Genomic DNA, 12,336 nt, shown 5'->3' on the forward strand with positions numbered 1-12,336 from the left:
TGCTGATGTGCACAAAAGGCTGACCAAGGAATGATGTACGGAAACAGTGAACTGAGCTTTACAGTCACACGATCGCCGAACAGGAATGGCCTCTGTCACTGTAATGTCTCCTGGGAAATTGTGGTGCCAACAAATGGGACATAGGAGCCATTTCTGTCCCTGAACCTGCGTCAGCATCGATGGTAATGCGGTGACGTCTTTGTTTCTGTGGACACAAGGGTGCGTGTTTGTGTGTAAGCTCATTAAACTGTAAATTCGGAAAGGTGCTGGACAGCGATAGAAGACAGTAAGCTGTTTGCTGATAAAATAATGTAGACTAAAAGAGGCAATAAGACACGTCATGCTTTGATGAGTCATTTTCTATTGCAGGCTCTGTGTGTGTGTGTGTGTGTGTGTGTGTGTGTTGTGTGTCGGTGACGTCTTCAGCCTACAGTTATGTTAATGTTTTTCCATAAACCGTTTGCTCCATTCAATCTTATATGCTTGTTCCAGTGGATAGACTTTGACCTCTAAGCTGATGAGTAAAGTGAACATGAGCTGCAAAGATAAACCGACACAATCGATTGTTTTTGGGTTTTCCATTGATGATGCGTTTCAGTCTTTCTGGTTTAAGTTTTTTTTTTTATTGGTTAGCCATGCATTTACGATACAGCACTCAAGTTGTAGGTTGTTTTACCTAAATCTGTGTAAAGAACTCAACGTTTATTTACTAAATGCTTACACATGAATATCCTCTATGCAGTGTTTACGTGCTGCTGTCTGGCACTGTAACAACCCATTCGGCTTTACCCTGCAACACAGAGTTATTCAAGAAATAAAAGCAGCCTTAATAAAAAAGTTATTTAGCACTAATAAAATTAAGCACAGGAGCGTCCCTGAAAGCAGCATCAGTTCAGCTGCCAGCAGACCTTCCATAAGGTAATAAGCCATTATGACTCCAGTGCTGTATCTGAAAGAAGGTAGGCTGCAAACATTTCCAATACGCAAGATAATTGATGTGACGGATCATCGTCCCGATTGACATTGATGACGATTGAAAAATATTTTCCTGTGAAAGTCCTGAAACTTTTGAAATCGGAACGCTGGCCAAAGAGACACAACCGAATGTTGGAATGTTTTGTCTTAGCGCAGGACGTTAATCCAGAATGTCAGAAAGGCGTCGGTGTTGCAATCATAAGTGGGAAAGTGGGATTCTTGTGGGAGGATGAGCTGTTTGAGTTTGGGTGTTGCCGCCGTATGGATGGCCTGCTTCTCTGTGAGCTGTAGCTCATTTTGCAAGATGTCTCAATAGTGAAATCAGCATTAAAAGCACAACAGAATTGTTAGACTATTTCATTACATTGAAACAATATCACCGGATTAAATACACAGGCATGAGTAAGAAAATAATGACTGAAAAGTAATTAACAGGACAGATTTTCTATTTTAATTTAGGGAAACTTGCTCAGTGTCCTTCGAAATGAGATTTCATCACAATGAGAGCACAATGCATGAATAGACAATAAATGCACTGACGAAAGCAATTAAAAATAAACGCTTTTGCTAAACATCGGAATTATTATGTAGCATAGACTTCATTTTTTTTTATATACCGGTAACATGGCCTATATTTAAAGACTCTTCGCTCCACAGTAAGTAAAGTACCTCTAGTAATAAATAATGATGACATGACTCTGAAAAGCTCTGGACCGCAGACACAGCTGCACTTATGCTTCTGAGTGTGGACTGAAGCATCTATCAGTGAAGTAATTGCTTTGGCATTCAAATGTAACAGGTTTCAGCATTTTAATAAAATGTAAAATGATTTTTCTTTTTCTAAAAGAAGCTCTTTGGCACTGCCCACTGTTAAATGAATGGATTGTGTGTTCAATGCCAAACAGTAAGTTAATGAGTTCAGTCAACCTGACTGTATTATGTACACAAGTCATTATCTCTGGCATTAAGGTGTGCGCTAAACGTTGCTGTTACAGTATTGCCTGAATGTTTTGGCTGGATTCTCTTCAGCAGCAGCAGCAGCTTGACTTAGTGAACAATGATCTGAGCGAATAACGGACTGCGTTAATAAAAAAAAAGACATGCATCGATTCAGCAACACGATGCCGGTTAATTAGCCAGGTTCCAACACAATGGAATATTTAGTTTTTATTATAGGATTGTCTCCTTTCTAGAGGGACTGTCCTGACTTTGCTTTCTAAACACACACATGCACATGCAGATATAAAGAAAAGCCTCAATCAAACATGTAATTGTTTAACCCCCTCACTGAGAAGAAAGCCATCCGTATTCCTCAGGGAAACAGGACTGCACAGCGCCTTTGTGCTTTCAGTCATGGATATTTATCCATCACACTATAAACAATGGCCACCTCACCAGAAGGTTCCTTCTGAACCCATCCGGGTTTTGTTTTTCTTTGTCGTCAAATCTCTCTCTCTCTCTCTCTCTCTCTCTTTCTGAGCTTGGTCCCAGAGTCCCCCTTGAGCCACGCTGGGCTGAACATCGCTCAGCCAGTGTATTAACAGCAGGCTGGAATTGGGACACTCTGTGATGGTCGCCGTATAAGGTTCTGAATGTGGACGAGCTCCTGCATGGAGACAGATCCGTGTCTGAGCTGGGTCGGTGGGCGGCTCCAGCAGCCAGCTGTCTGGGTGATTTAACAGCGTGCGTAAATCAAGAGCGAGTCTCTGCTCGACCAGCCAGCCTCATTTCAATCGCTCTACAAATCACGCCGCCAAGGCAGAGCAAAGGGGAGAGCGTGAAAGGCTCCCACGAAAATAATCATCCTCCAAAAACTCTCTTTCTTATGCTTTCATTTATGAAATAGATGAATATAAATCCATCATGAAAAAGACACTTAAAATATTTACATTGCTGCTATTTCTGAGGTTTTTACGAGTCCCTCATTCTTCTTCAAATCAAATTCAGGAACGGAGAATAAATATTTCAGTCGGATGTTGGCGAAATCAGAGAGATTGTGGCAACAGAGAAGCCGAGGTCGAGCAAACCCGGGCTCGGGAGACTCTCTCATTTATGATGTGTAAAGAGAGTATTGAATTAGCATGCCTCTTTCTGCCAGCCAACCTATGTGGAACCAGGCTGGATGTTAGAGTGGGCCGATGCCAGGGAGCAATTCACCGCCATGACAGTCATGTATGCAGGGAGGAAATGGACCATGAAGGCCACGCAAAGCTCTGACAGCTCTGACAGAGGCATAAAAGATTCTTGGAAATAATAAACCCTGACTACAGCTGCCACAGCGCTGGCGGTCAATCCCTATATAGTATCAGATAGTAGCAGTATTTTAAAGGCTGTTCATGTACCATCTAGCTGGCTATTAGGCTCCACAACACGGAAAGCCTTTTTACCTGTGGTTTATCAAGCAAGCAAAACATGCATTATTATACTAAACAGGCTGATTTGTTTGAAATAAGCACATTTTCAGAAGGTCTTTGCCGATGAATTCTCATGATGGTGTGATAGAACAAAACTGTAGTTTCCTGTGACTGCTAGCAAGTATAAATATCGTATCAGAGTTCATCAGTATTCCTAAGAAATAGTCTGTGGCATTAATGAATTCAGCAAAGCATCCACTTTGTCTTTAAATAGAGGGCTTCTCATTTTTATCAATGCTCTGTAATAGATTTGTTCAGACAGGACTGGGATGGAGTCACTACTGCAAACCATCTGCATAGAGATGCTAGACTCGCTCTCTGCCTGTGCTCTAAGTTGCTTTCAGAGGCACTTAAGCTTCTCTTGGATTTAGTTACTTACGTAAGATCGCTGCGTCATAGGAGCCATCCAGTTTCTGAGGCACTTCAAGAGAGTGTATATAGAATGAGACAAAATTGCATTCTGTCAAAGAATCAATTCAGGTTTGAATTGATGCATCTGAAGGCGCACATTTAATTGATGTGAGAACCTTTCTCAAAATCACAGTCCTCTGGAATTAATGCAGGGAAATGTATGCTTCAGGTTGCAGTGCAGGATCTATTAGCAAAGTCCAGTCATTGACAACGCTAATATTCTTTGGGATCACTGATAACTTCCTACTACTACTGTACATTCGGCTTGTCCCGTGAGGGGTCCCCACAGCAAATCACGGTCCTCCCCTTCAGCCTGTCCTTTGCATCATCCGCCCCAACACCAGCCACACTCATGTCCTCCCTCACTACGTCCATGTATCTTCTCCTGGGTTGTCCTCTAGTCCTGTTCCCTGGCAGCTTCATCCTCAGCATCCTTCTACCGGATATAGTCCCTGTCTCTCCTCTGGACATGTCCAAACCATCAAAGTCTGGTCTCTTTCTCCTTGTCTCCAAAACGTCTAGCCTTCACTGTCCCTCTTTATTGTTCATTGTCCCAACCGCTTAATCCGTAATCGGGTCGCGGGCCAAGCTGGAGCCAATCTCAGCAGTCAATGGGCGAGAGGCAGGGGACACCCTGGACAAGCAGCCAGTTCATCGCAGGGCAACACAGAGACATACAACCCCTCTTTATTGTCTCATTTCTAATCCTATCCAACCTGGTCACTCCCAAGGAGAACCTCAGCATCTTCATCTCCTCCACTTCTAGCTCCGCCTCCTGTCTCTGAGTCTGAGAAACAAAGTAGGTGATTGAAGAAAATTATATTTATCTCAGACCTTCTTTTCAGGCCGATTGAGATCATCTGTCATCGTCAGCAGCAATCTATGCGTTTATCCCACTGTGTGTTCCACAGGGGGATAATGACCCAATGGCGGCTGATGACTTTAATGAAGCTGATGAATTATGTACTTGGTGAACATGTGAAGACTTGGTGATGATGAGGTGGTGGAGGGGTGTGCAAAAATGAAAATAAAAAAGACAGCAGCATAAAAGAATAAGAGGAACATTGAGGAATATTTATAAAGACAGCGATTTTATGACAGGCTGACAGTGAGAGTGTGTTGCTGTGATATTGCATAGATGTGGGGAAAATGTGATGCGATTCCTGCAATAGCAGGAAAATTAAATTGAGTATGAGATGTGCGATAAATAAAATACCATGAGATATAAAGTGTAGCCCAGGTGTCCAAAGTTGTCTTCCAGGCTGAACATTCTCTAGAGCTTCATTTGCAAATGGAAGCTGCTGCTGAAAATGTGAAAACCATGAAATTGTTGCTTTGAATAATTGACAGATGTATTGGTGGCATACGCATAAATATCATTGGCATACATTCAGTAGTCTTTCGTTGTAGTGCGGGTAGTGTTCACACTTGCTGGAGGCATCCTGGAGATCAAGTAAAGCAGAGTTCTCTGCTACACTCCGAATAAAACGGGCGAGCATCAGTAGTTAACGCCGACGTCATACGCGGTGCGTCCTCGACAGAAGCGCTGCCGTCTGACGGCGACATCATTTGCTCATCTTTCTGTTGATTCTCTTCTCTACTGCAGGGAAACACAGCCCCCCCCATTGACTGGATGGAAATATGGCAGATGGAAAGGATTGTGAGTCAGGATGAAAATAACATTTAATTGGTTTTACAACAGGAAGAACAGAAAGCACAGTTTATTTAACTGTTATTTTTATTGATCGCTGATCGCTTTTACCGCAGATGTCGTGCATTTGGGTTCTTACCTGCCTTTGGTCCGTGACACGGCTGATACGTAAGACCATGAGAGCCAGTCTGAAATGTGGTTGCCTCAGAACCTAAAGGGGTTTCACCTGGATATGTGTTAACGTGGACAGGTGCATGTGTGGGTTAATTCCTTCTGAAATTCATGATGGCCTCCTTAGTTCCCCCCCACATTGAGGAACAGTTTATGTCTTTGGCACCACATGGTGAAGTTGCTCACCTCATCCCTAGAATCAGTTTCATTATTCCTGTTAATGAGTCCTACCATAGTAGTATCATCTGCAAATTTCAAAATACTATTATATATATATATATATATATTAATACTACTATCCGGTGTTTAACAATATAGACTGAGGCTGAGTATGTAGTGCCAACTGTCTGGAGGCGGCCAGTTAGGAAATCCTGTATCCACCTGCAGATAGAATTGCAGAGGCTCAGGTCTAGCATCTTAGGTATTAGAAGAGAAGGTATTGAAGGCACTGCTGCAATCAACAAATCCGGCCCTCTAAGACGTTGGAGCACGCATGGTTTTGGACAGCTTGTGAAGGCATGCCTGCCTGTGTTCTCACGCATAAGCATCTCCATGAGCACATTTACATTGATGCCAACCAGCTCATTGGTCTCTGTTACGCCTGCAGGGGTCTTAAGCCTGTTGTTAAGCCTGTTTTCATAGCTTAGATATGCTGTTTGTCACTGAGCGTGTGTCGAGCTGTGATTGGCGTTTGCATTTCAGCAACATAAGCTGCAGTGCAAACATCCCATGAACCTCCACATGCAACATACGCTAAGCTTTGTTTACATCTTTCTGCTCTATTGTGTGGTGCTTGTGAAGCGAGGGTGCTTTTCACTAAGCCACCAGTGCGGTAAATGTGCAAATATGCTTTCACGATTCCAATTTCACACCACTTGACTCTGTGGTTCTCGGGGAAAAAGACAATATTACATCTAAATGGTTTTAGTGGAAACAGAGACTCTCAGCTTCCCAGGAGCTCTCCCAGATTTAATTTATACACTAACACCAAAAACAGGAACGGTAATTAGGCGAATGGAAAAAGACAAAGGACTGGTGGGAAAACGATCCGAGCTTTATTTAGCAGAATGCTGTAATGTGCGGTTTTATTCATTTGTATACACACTAAATTGTCAGCAATGAGGAGAACAACAGGTTTACACCACTGTTGATGCCAGAATGAAAATGCGGTGGACTGTGGCAGACTGAAGTGTTTTAATGCAGGAATTAAGTTTTAACTGAACGTCCAGACAGACCGTGTGATTTGTCCCTGCTTCTCCTCTTCCACAGAGCAGGTGTAAACGGCTGGTGGTACCCTCACCTCAGCTTTTTGTATTGTAAAGTAGAAAAAACATATTTACTTGTCTTTTCTTGTAAACAACATTGCTGCTGACATAGGCAACCTTAGAATTAGGAACCATATAGCTAAGGCAATGGGGTCAGTGCAGGATGCCCTGCTTGTTCACTGGCCAATACAAAGTATATACAATTACGTGGAAGATAAAATGAATCTTGTGTATGATTTTATGATGGGACATTTGGACCTCATGACAATTTTGGAGTGGAATAAAATTCTAGTTAAAGCTGACTGCAGGAGGCGTGGGACAGACCACCAATCAGCATGAAGTCATTTAGAAACGCGATGTTTTCATATCAAGATGGCGTTTGCATGACTCAATATTAAAATTACATTTAAAAATGGATGGCGCAGTAACACCTGAGGTATCCAACTGTGGACGAAAGGAAGGCATCAATTTATTTATTTACAGGTTTCGTGAAAATATCTGTATCGAATGTTTGATGGAGCATAAAGGAATTACAAGTATTTGTTTTTTTGCCATGATCTGGAAATTTGTTTAAGACCAACAACTTAAGTGTCCTTCAGTTGTATTTATAACACACATCTGTCAAATGAGCTAACGATCGTTCATACAAAGGAAGAGCCAGCAGAATCAAAGTTCTCCAGAGCTGTGACTGAGGCCCGCTGCAGCTTGCTGGAGGTGAATTAGCCTGAGCTTACCTTGCTGACATGGCTGAATCCCCTCCAGATGGCACAGCTTTGCTCGCAACTCCCACTAAACAAGCTCTGACAAAGACTAATTACCCAACATTAAGTACTCTGCACCAATTTACATTTACCCAAAACCTTGATATGTTTTGTGCTCCTTTTGTTTCCTTACTGCCTGGTTGTCTTCTGCAATGCAGGGAAAGATGCATGGACACATCTCCTTTTTTAAAATGTTTTAGCATATGGACCAAAAGTAAACGCTGGTCAATTCAGCAGAGCTCGGCCGCACATTTGTCAGTCCTTCCTGTGCAATTATAGTTGAGCCAAATTGAGCATTAACTAAATCCATGAGCCAATACTGGTAATGGGTTTGATTCAGTAAGCAGAAATCCAGGGGTGGAGGTGGGGGAGAAAAGAAAAATACCTCAAAAATACCTTGTGATTGAGTAAGTCAGGATAATTAATTTTTCCAGTGAGTTCTGGGTCTAGCCCTGAATTTCTTCCCACCTCTATGGGACAGGAAATCATCCAAAAAGAAAGCAAAGCAGAGGCATCCTTTCCAGATGCATGACTCGTTTCTAAGTGAAGCAGCAGCAGATCTAATCTGAACTCTCTCCAAAGGTCTGCGCTGCTCCTGGTTCTGAGCCTGAGCCGCAAACACATTGCTCCATCTTTCAACAGGGAACTTCACATGGTTCCTACCATAGTGGGTTCCACTGTCAGAGTCAAAGAGCTCCTGGATGTCCTCAATCACATTCTCTTCTCCCTGCTTGTTGCAGTTAGAAGTGAAACTTGCTTAAAGTTCATTTCAATATCCAGCTCTGGCTTATTTCATCCATTTTGTAGAACTCTAGCATTTATACTATTGCTGTGTAATAGAACGTTCTGACTGCGTCTGTTCATCAGAAGAGATGAGAAAACAATATTTCCGTTAATAAGTTTCCTGCAGGCGCGACTTCAAGCGGTTTTTATTCCGCTGTAGTATCATCAATTACACAACGTATAAGTGATGCATGCTTTGTCGCCTTCTGACACGCTGCCAAATGAATCAAGTGTATAAAGTGGACGCTTGCTTTAAGACTGCAGAGAAGAGGGACGTCTGCTTTAAGGCCGCAGACTTCCCTCTTCTTTTTGTTAGCTTGCCAAACACATCACTCTTCTTCTTGTTGCAAAAGTCACAATATTGTTGTACTTTAAGAAGTACTGTCGGACTGTTTCTATGTTGTTATGAAACCGGACTCTTTACTGTAGAAAGTCACAATCAGAGAAACGGAGGAAGATGCTGTGTATTCAGACGCACTGTCCATTGGGTGTGCCTACTATAGTAATGGCAGCCAAGCAGTAACAATCAGTCTATTATTACAGCCAACAGTGAACTAAAAATGTCTATAACAATCTCTCTTTCTCTCTCGCAATGGCATACCTGTCAACTCCCTTTCACCGGCCGCTGTGCTAATAACCCATAAAAACCTTACAAATGAACTGAGCAACAGGGGTGAAGTTTAAAAGTGTTTAGTTAGTCATTCTTCTCACACTGTAATGAAACAAAACTCAATGAAATTCAGAAAAGAGCTTCTGTTTCCAAGCATGAAGAGTTTCCTCCTCCAGGTTGATCAACTTCCAGCCCAGATGTTTCGGTCTGGGCTGACGTGGTTGACTGAACAACCCCCTCTAGAACCAGGATGCTGGTGTGACTCATTTAACACACAGGTATACGTGCACAACTCACAAAAGTCATTGTAGCATGAGCAGAGATCGAATGCTCTGGTCTATCTATAAATTAACGCTAATCTGTGTTGTACAGTAATCAATGAGCGACGCTCGAGGGACAGAGCAGCTTCGACGAGATGAAGGAAGTTTCTTTAAATTTGTTTCAGTTCGATTGTATTCAAACTGAATAAAGCAGACAATGCGTGCTTATCAGCAGAAAGTAGCTGCTCCGGGCCGCGTGTTATCTGTTAAAGAGCCACTGAAACTCCATTTTGATGCTGCTACAAACCGTTTGGCACAAGAGGGTTGTTTAATCGTGTGACTTCTGAGCAACACATTTATCCAAATCTTTATTCTCACAAAAGCACTGCGTGTGCGTTTTCCTTTCTCTCACATTTTCCCTTTCCCATCTCACACAGCCTGTGTAATTGTAACGATTAATATTTCGCAGTTTCTATAACAAATGATCTTTTTAAATTATATGATTTTACTGACCGATAAATAAATAAAAATAGTGCCAGGGGTTGCTGATCTCTACATTCGAATTATTTTTCTCAAGCCCTGCAACTTTTCCTCAGTTATTTTGAATGTGCGCATCAGAAAAGAAGCTGAGTCTTGCATTCACACTCGCGATCCATACTTGAGCCTGACTCGTTAGGTTGGCGTGACAATTGTGCATTTATAGATAGACAGGGACCCTCATAAATATTCATAACTGGTGGCTGGATCCCAGTGTTGACATTGCAATCATGCAAATTACTCCTGCATCATGAATACCCATCAAATCAATGGATCATTTACAGACATTGATTCCATAAAATAAAAAAGACTGTGCAACATTTTAAGCAACAAGTGAACATTTTGAAATATAACAGTTTCATTTTAGCTAAATTTGCTTTCATTTATTTCCATATTAAAATGATTTTTACTTGTACGTTGTAGGCATGCATTCAAGGGATATGGAAGTCACACTGGGAATTTGGCTGGTCAAGCGGTGGCCACTTCATTTCTTGAAATTTAAAGTGAAATGCTTCACAGTGTATTTTAACAGTGAAATTTTATTATCCCTTCAAATCCTCTAAGTCAGCACGGCGTATAAGTAGCAGGTGCACCCCAGGAAATCCGACATGTCCGACTAATTCTGGATAATTTCTTGTGCTGGGCGGCAAATTGTTCCTTCCTCCTGCAGGGGCCACAGACATGCATACAAAGGAGGTTTACTGTAGCTTTCCAATAATCCATACTGCCGTGCATGTCCCTCCATGCCTTCCATACTTCCAGCTCGCTCCGACAAAAAAAGGAATGACAGCTTTCTTTTGCCTCCCTGCGTCTGTCAACGTAACTTGAGAGATGAAACACTTAATGAGAGTAGAAAACTCTTCGCTGGTATGAAAGAGATTGCATAGAATTAGTAATCATCCCTGCTTTGTTGTGTGTTTGATTTGCAATAAATACTTACAGTCATATGCAAGACCATCCATGGCTTAAAATATCAGCCTGTAAATGCGTTCTCCATTTACAGCACATTGCTGCTCACAGAAAGCCATTTTTCCCCCTGTAGAGGGTTTTTATGGAGCGTTTCTGCTTCGAATCTCTAAGGGTCGAAGGTGTTACTCTGTACAGAGCATAAAGCCAACAGAGACTAATTGTCATTTGTAAATTTGGGCTATATCAGCAAAATTTGGTTGATTGGTTGATCCCAGGAGTTATTAGCATTTAATTGTTTACAGTTGATTATTTGTTTTTTACACTTCGTGATTAACCTCATCCAATAAACACTGCTGGAATTTTTATTTGGAGACAGACGAGTCACATCAATTCCTTGGCATTAGAATGGAAAGGGCCTTTTAAATACCATTAAATTTGACAGAATAGATTTCACGTCAACATTTGACCCATAATATCTATACTCGACTGATGGATCTGGGTGCTTTGCTCACCATTTCTCATTACCTCACTTGGCCTCTCCTTCAATCCAGCTGCCAGAGCTTTAGAAGAATTAAAAACTTTACGTGAATAACTGATAGAAAACCTCAGCAGGGAATGAATGTTCTGGGCTGCCAAGCGGCAGCTTCCTTTTAATATGTTTGTGAGCAGGTCTCTTGCCAAGTTCTGAATTTGGTGCTGCAGGGAAGATGATAAGCAGTCTTTCTCTACACTTAGAGTTTCTTCAAAGTCCAATGATGATGATAAAGTTCTGACAAGGGGCTGGATGCATTCTGAAAACAAACATGAATGACGGTTTTCTTGGGGCTGGTGCTGGCTTTACTGACAGGGTTTGCATTAGGGATGTCCCGATCCGATCTCGTGATCGGAAATCGGTCCCGATCACGAGCTTGCGGACTCAATCGGAATCGTACGTTTCCTCCTGATCAGGACTTGGATACATATGGATAGTTATTTTCAATACTTCTAATCAGATCTGGAGTTGCGCTGCGGTACAGAGTGAGCCCTTACTACTCCAACAGAAACAGCAGCACGAGCGGCGTGACATCACTTCCTGTGATGCTATTGGTTGAGCACGGAAGCAGCTTGAAGCTCGTCGTGCGAGTCTGTCTGTCGGTGTGGAAGTATTTTGAAGTGGAGGACAAAAACCTTGCGATTGAGGTGCTGTTCATTTTATTTTAAATATTGGTATTTAATATTTCCTGTTGCACAAGTCCAAGTCCAAAGTGAAAAAAGTATTTTATCTATTACTTGAATGTTCAAGCTACACCACAGAAGTGCTCTGTTTAAGAGTTCAATGTTGAAATAAGATGAATAGAATAAAAAATAAGGGACATTCTGGATCCATTTCTTCACTCTTCTTTAATTTTTGTGTTGTTTCATAGACGTATCGGATCGGGACATCCGTAGTTTGCATCAAACTGTATTGAAGATGTTTCAGTAGATATTCTACGAAAGCAGACAGTAAATGTTGACTGAACGACAGCATCTCTTCTAAACTCTTGCTTACCTCACTTGGCTTCCAGGTGCTTCACCCTTTCCTGTCACGCCTAAAAGCAGTGGTGAGTTGG

The sequence above is a fragment of the Brachionichthys hirsutus genome, chromosome 7 (assembly GCF_040956055.1).
Source record: "Brachionichthys hirsutus isolate HB-005 chromosome 7, CSIRO-AGI_Bhir_v1, whole genome shotgun sequence".
Taxonomy (NCBI): Eukaryota; Metazoa; Chordata; class Actinopteri; order Lophiiformes; family Brachionichthyidae; genus Brachionichthys; species Brachionichthys hirsutus.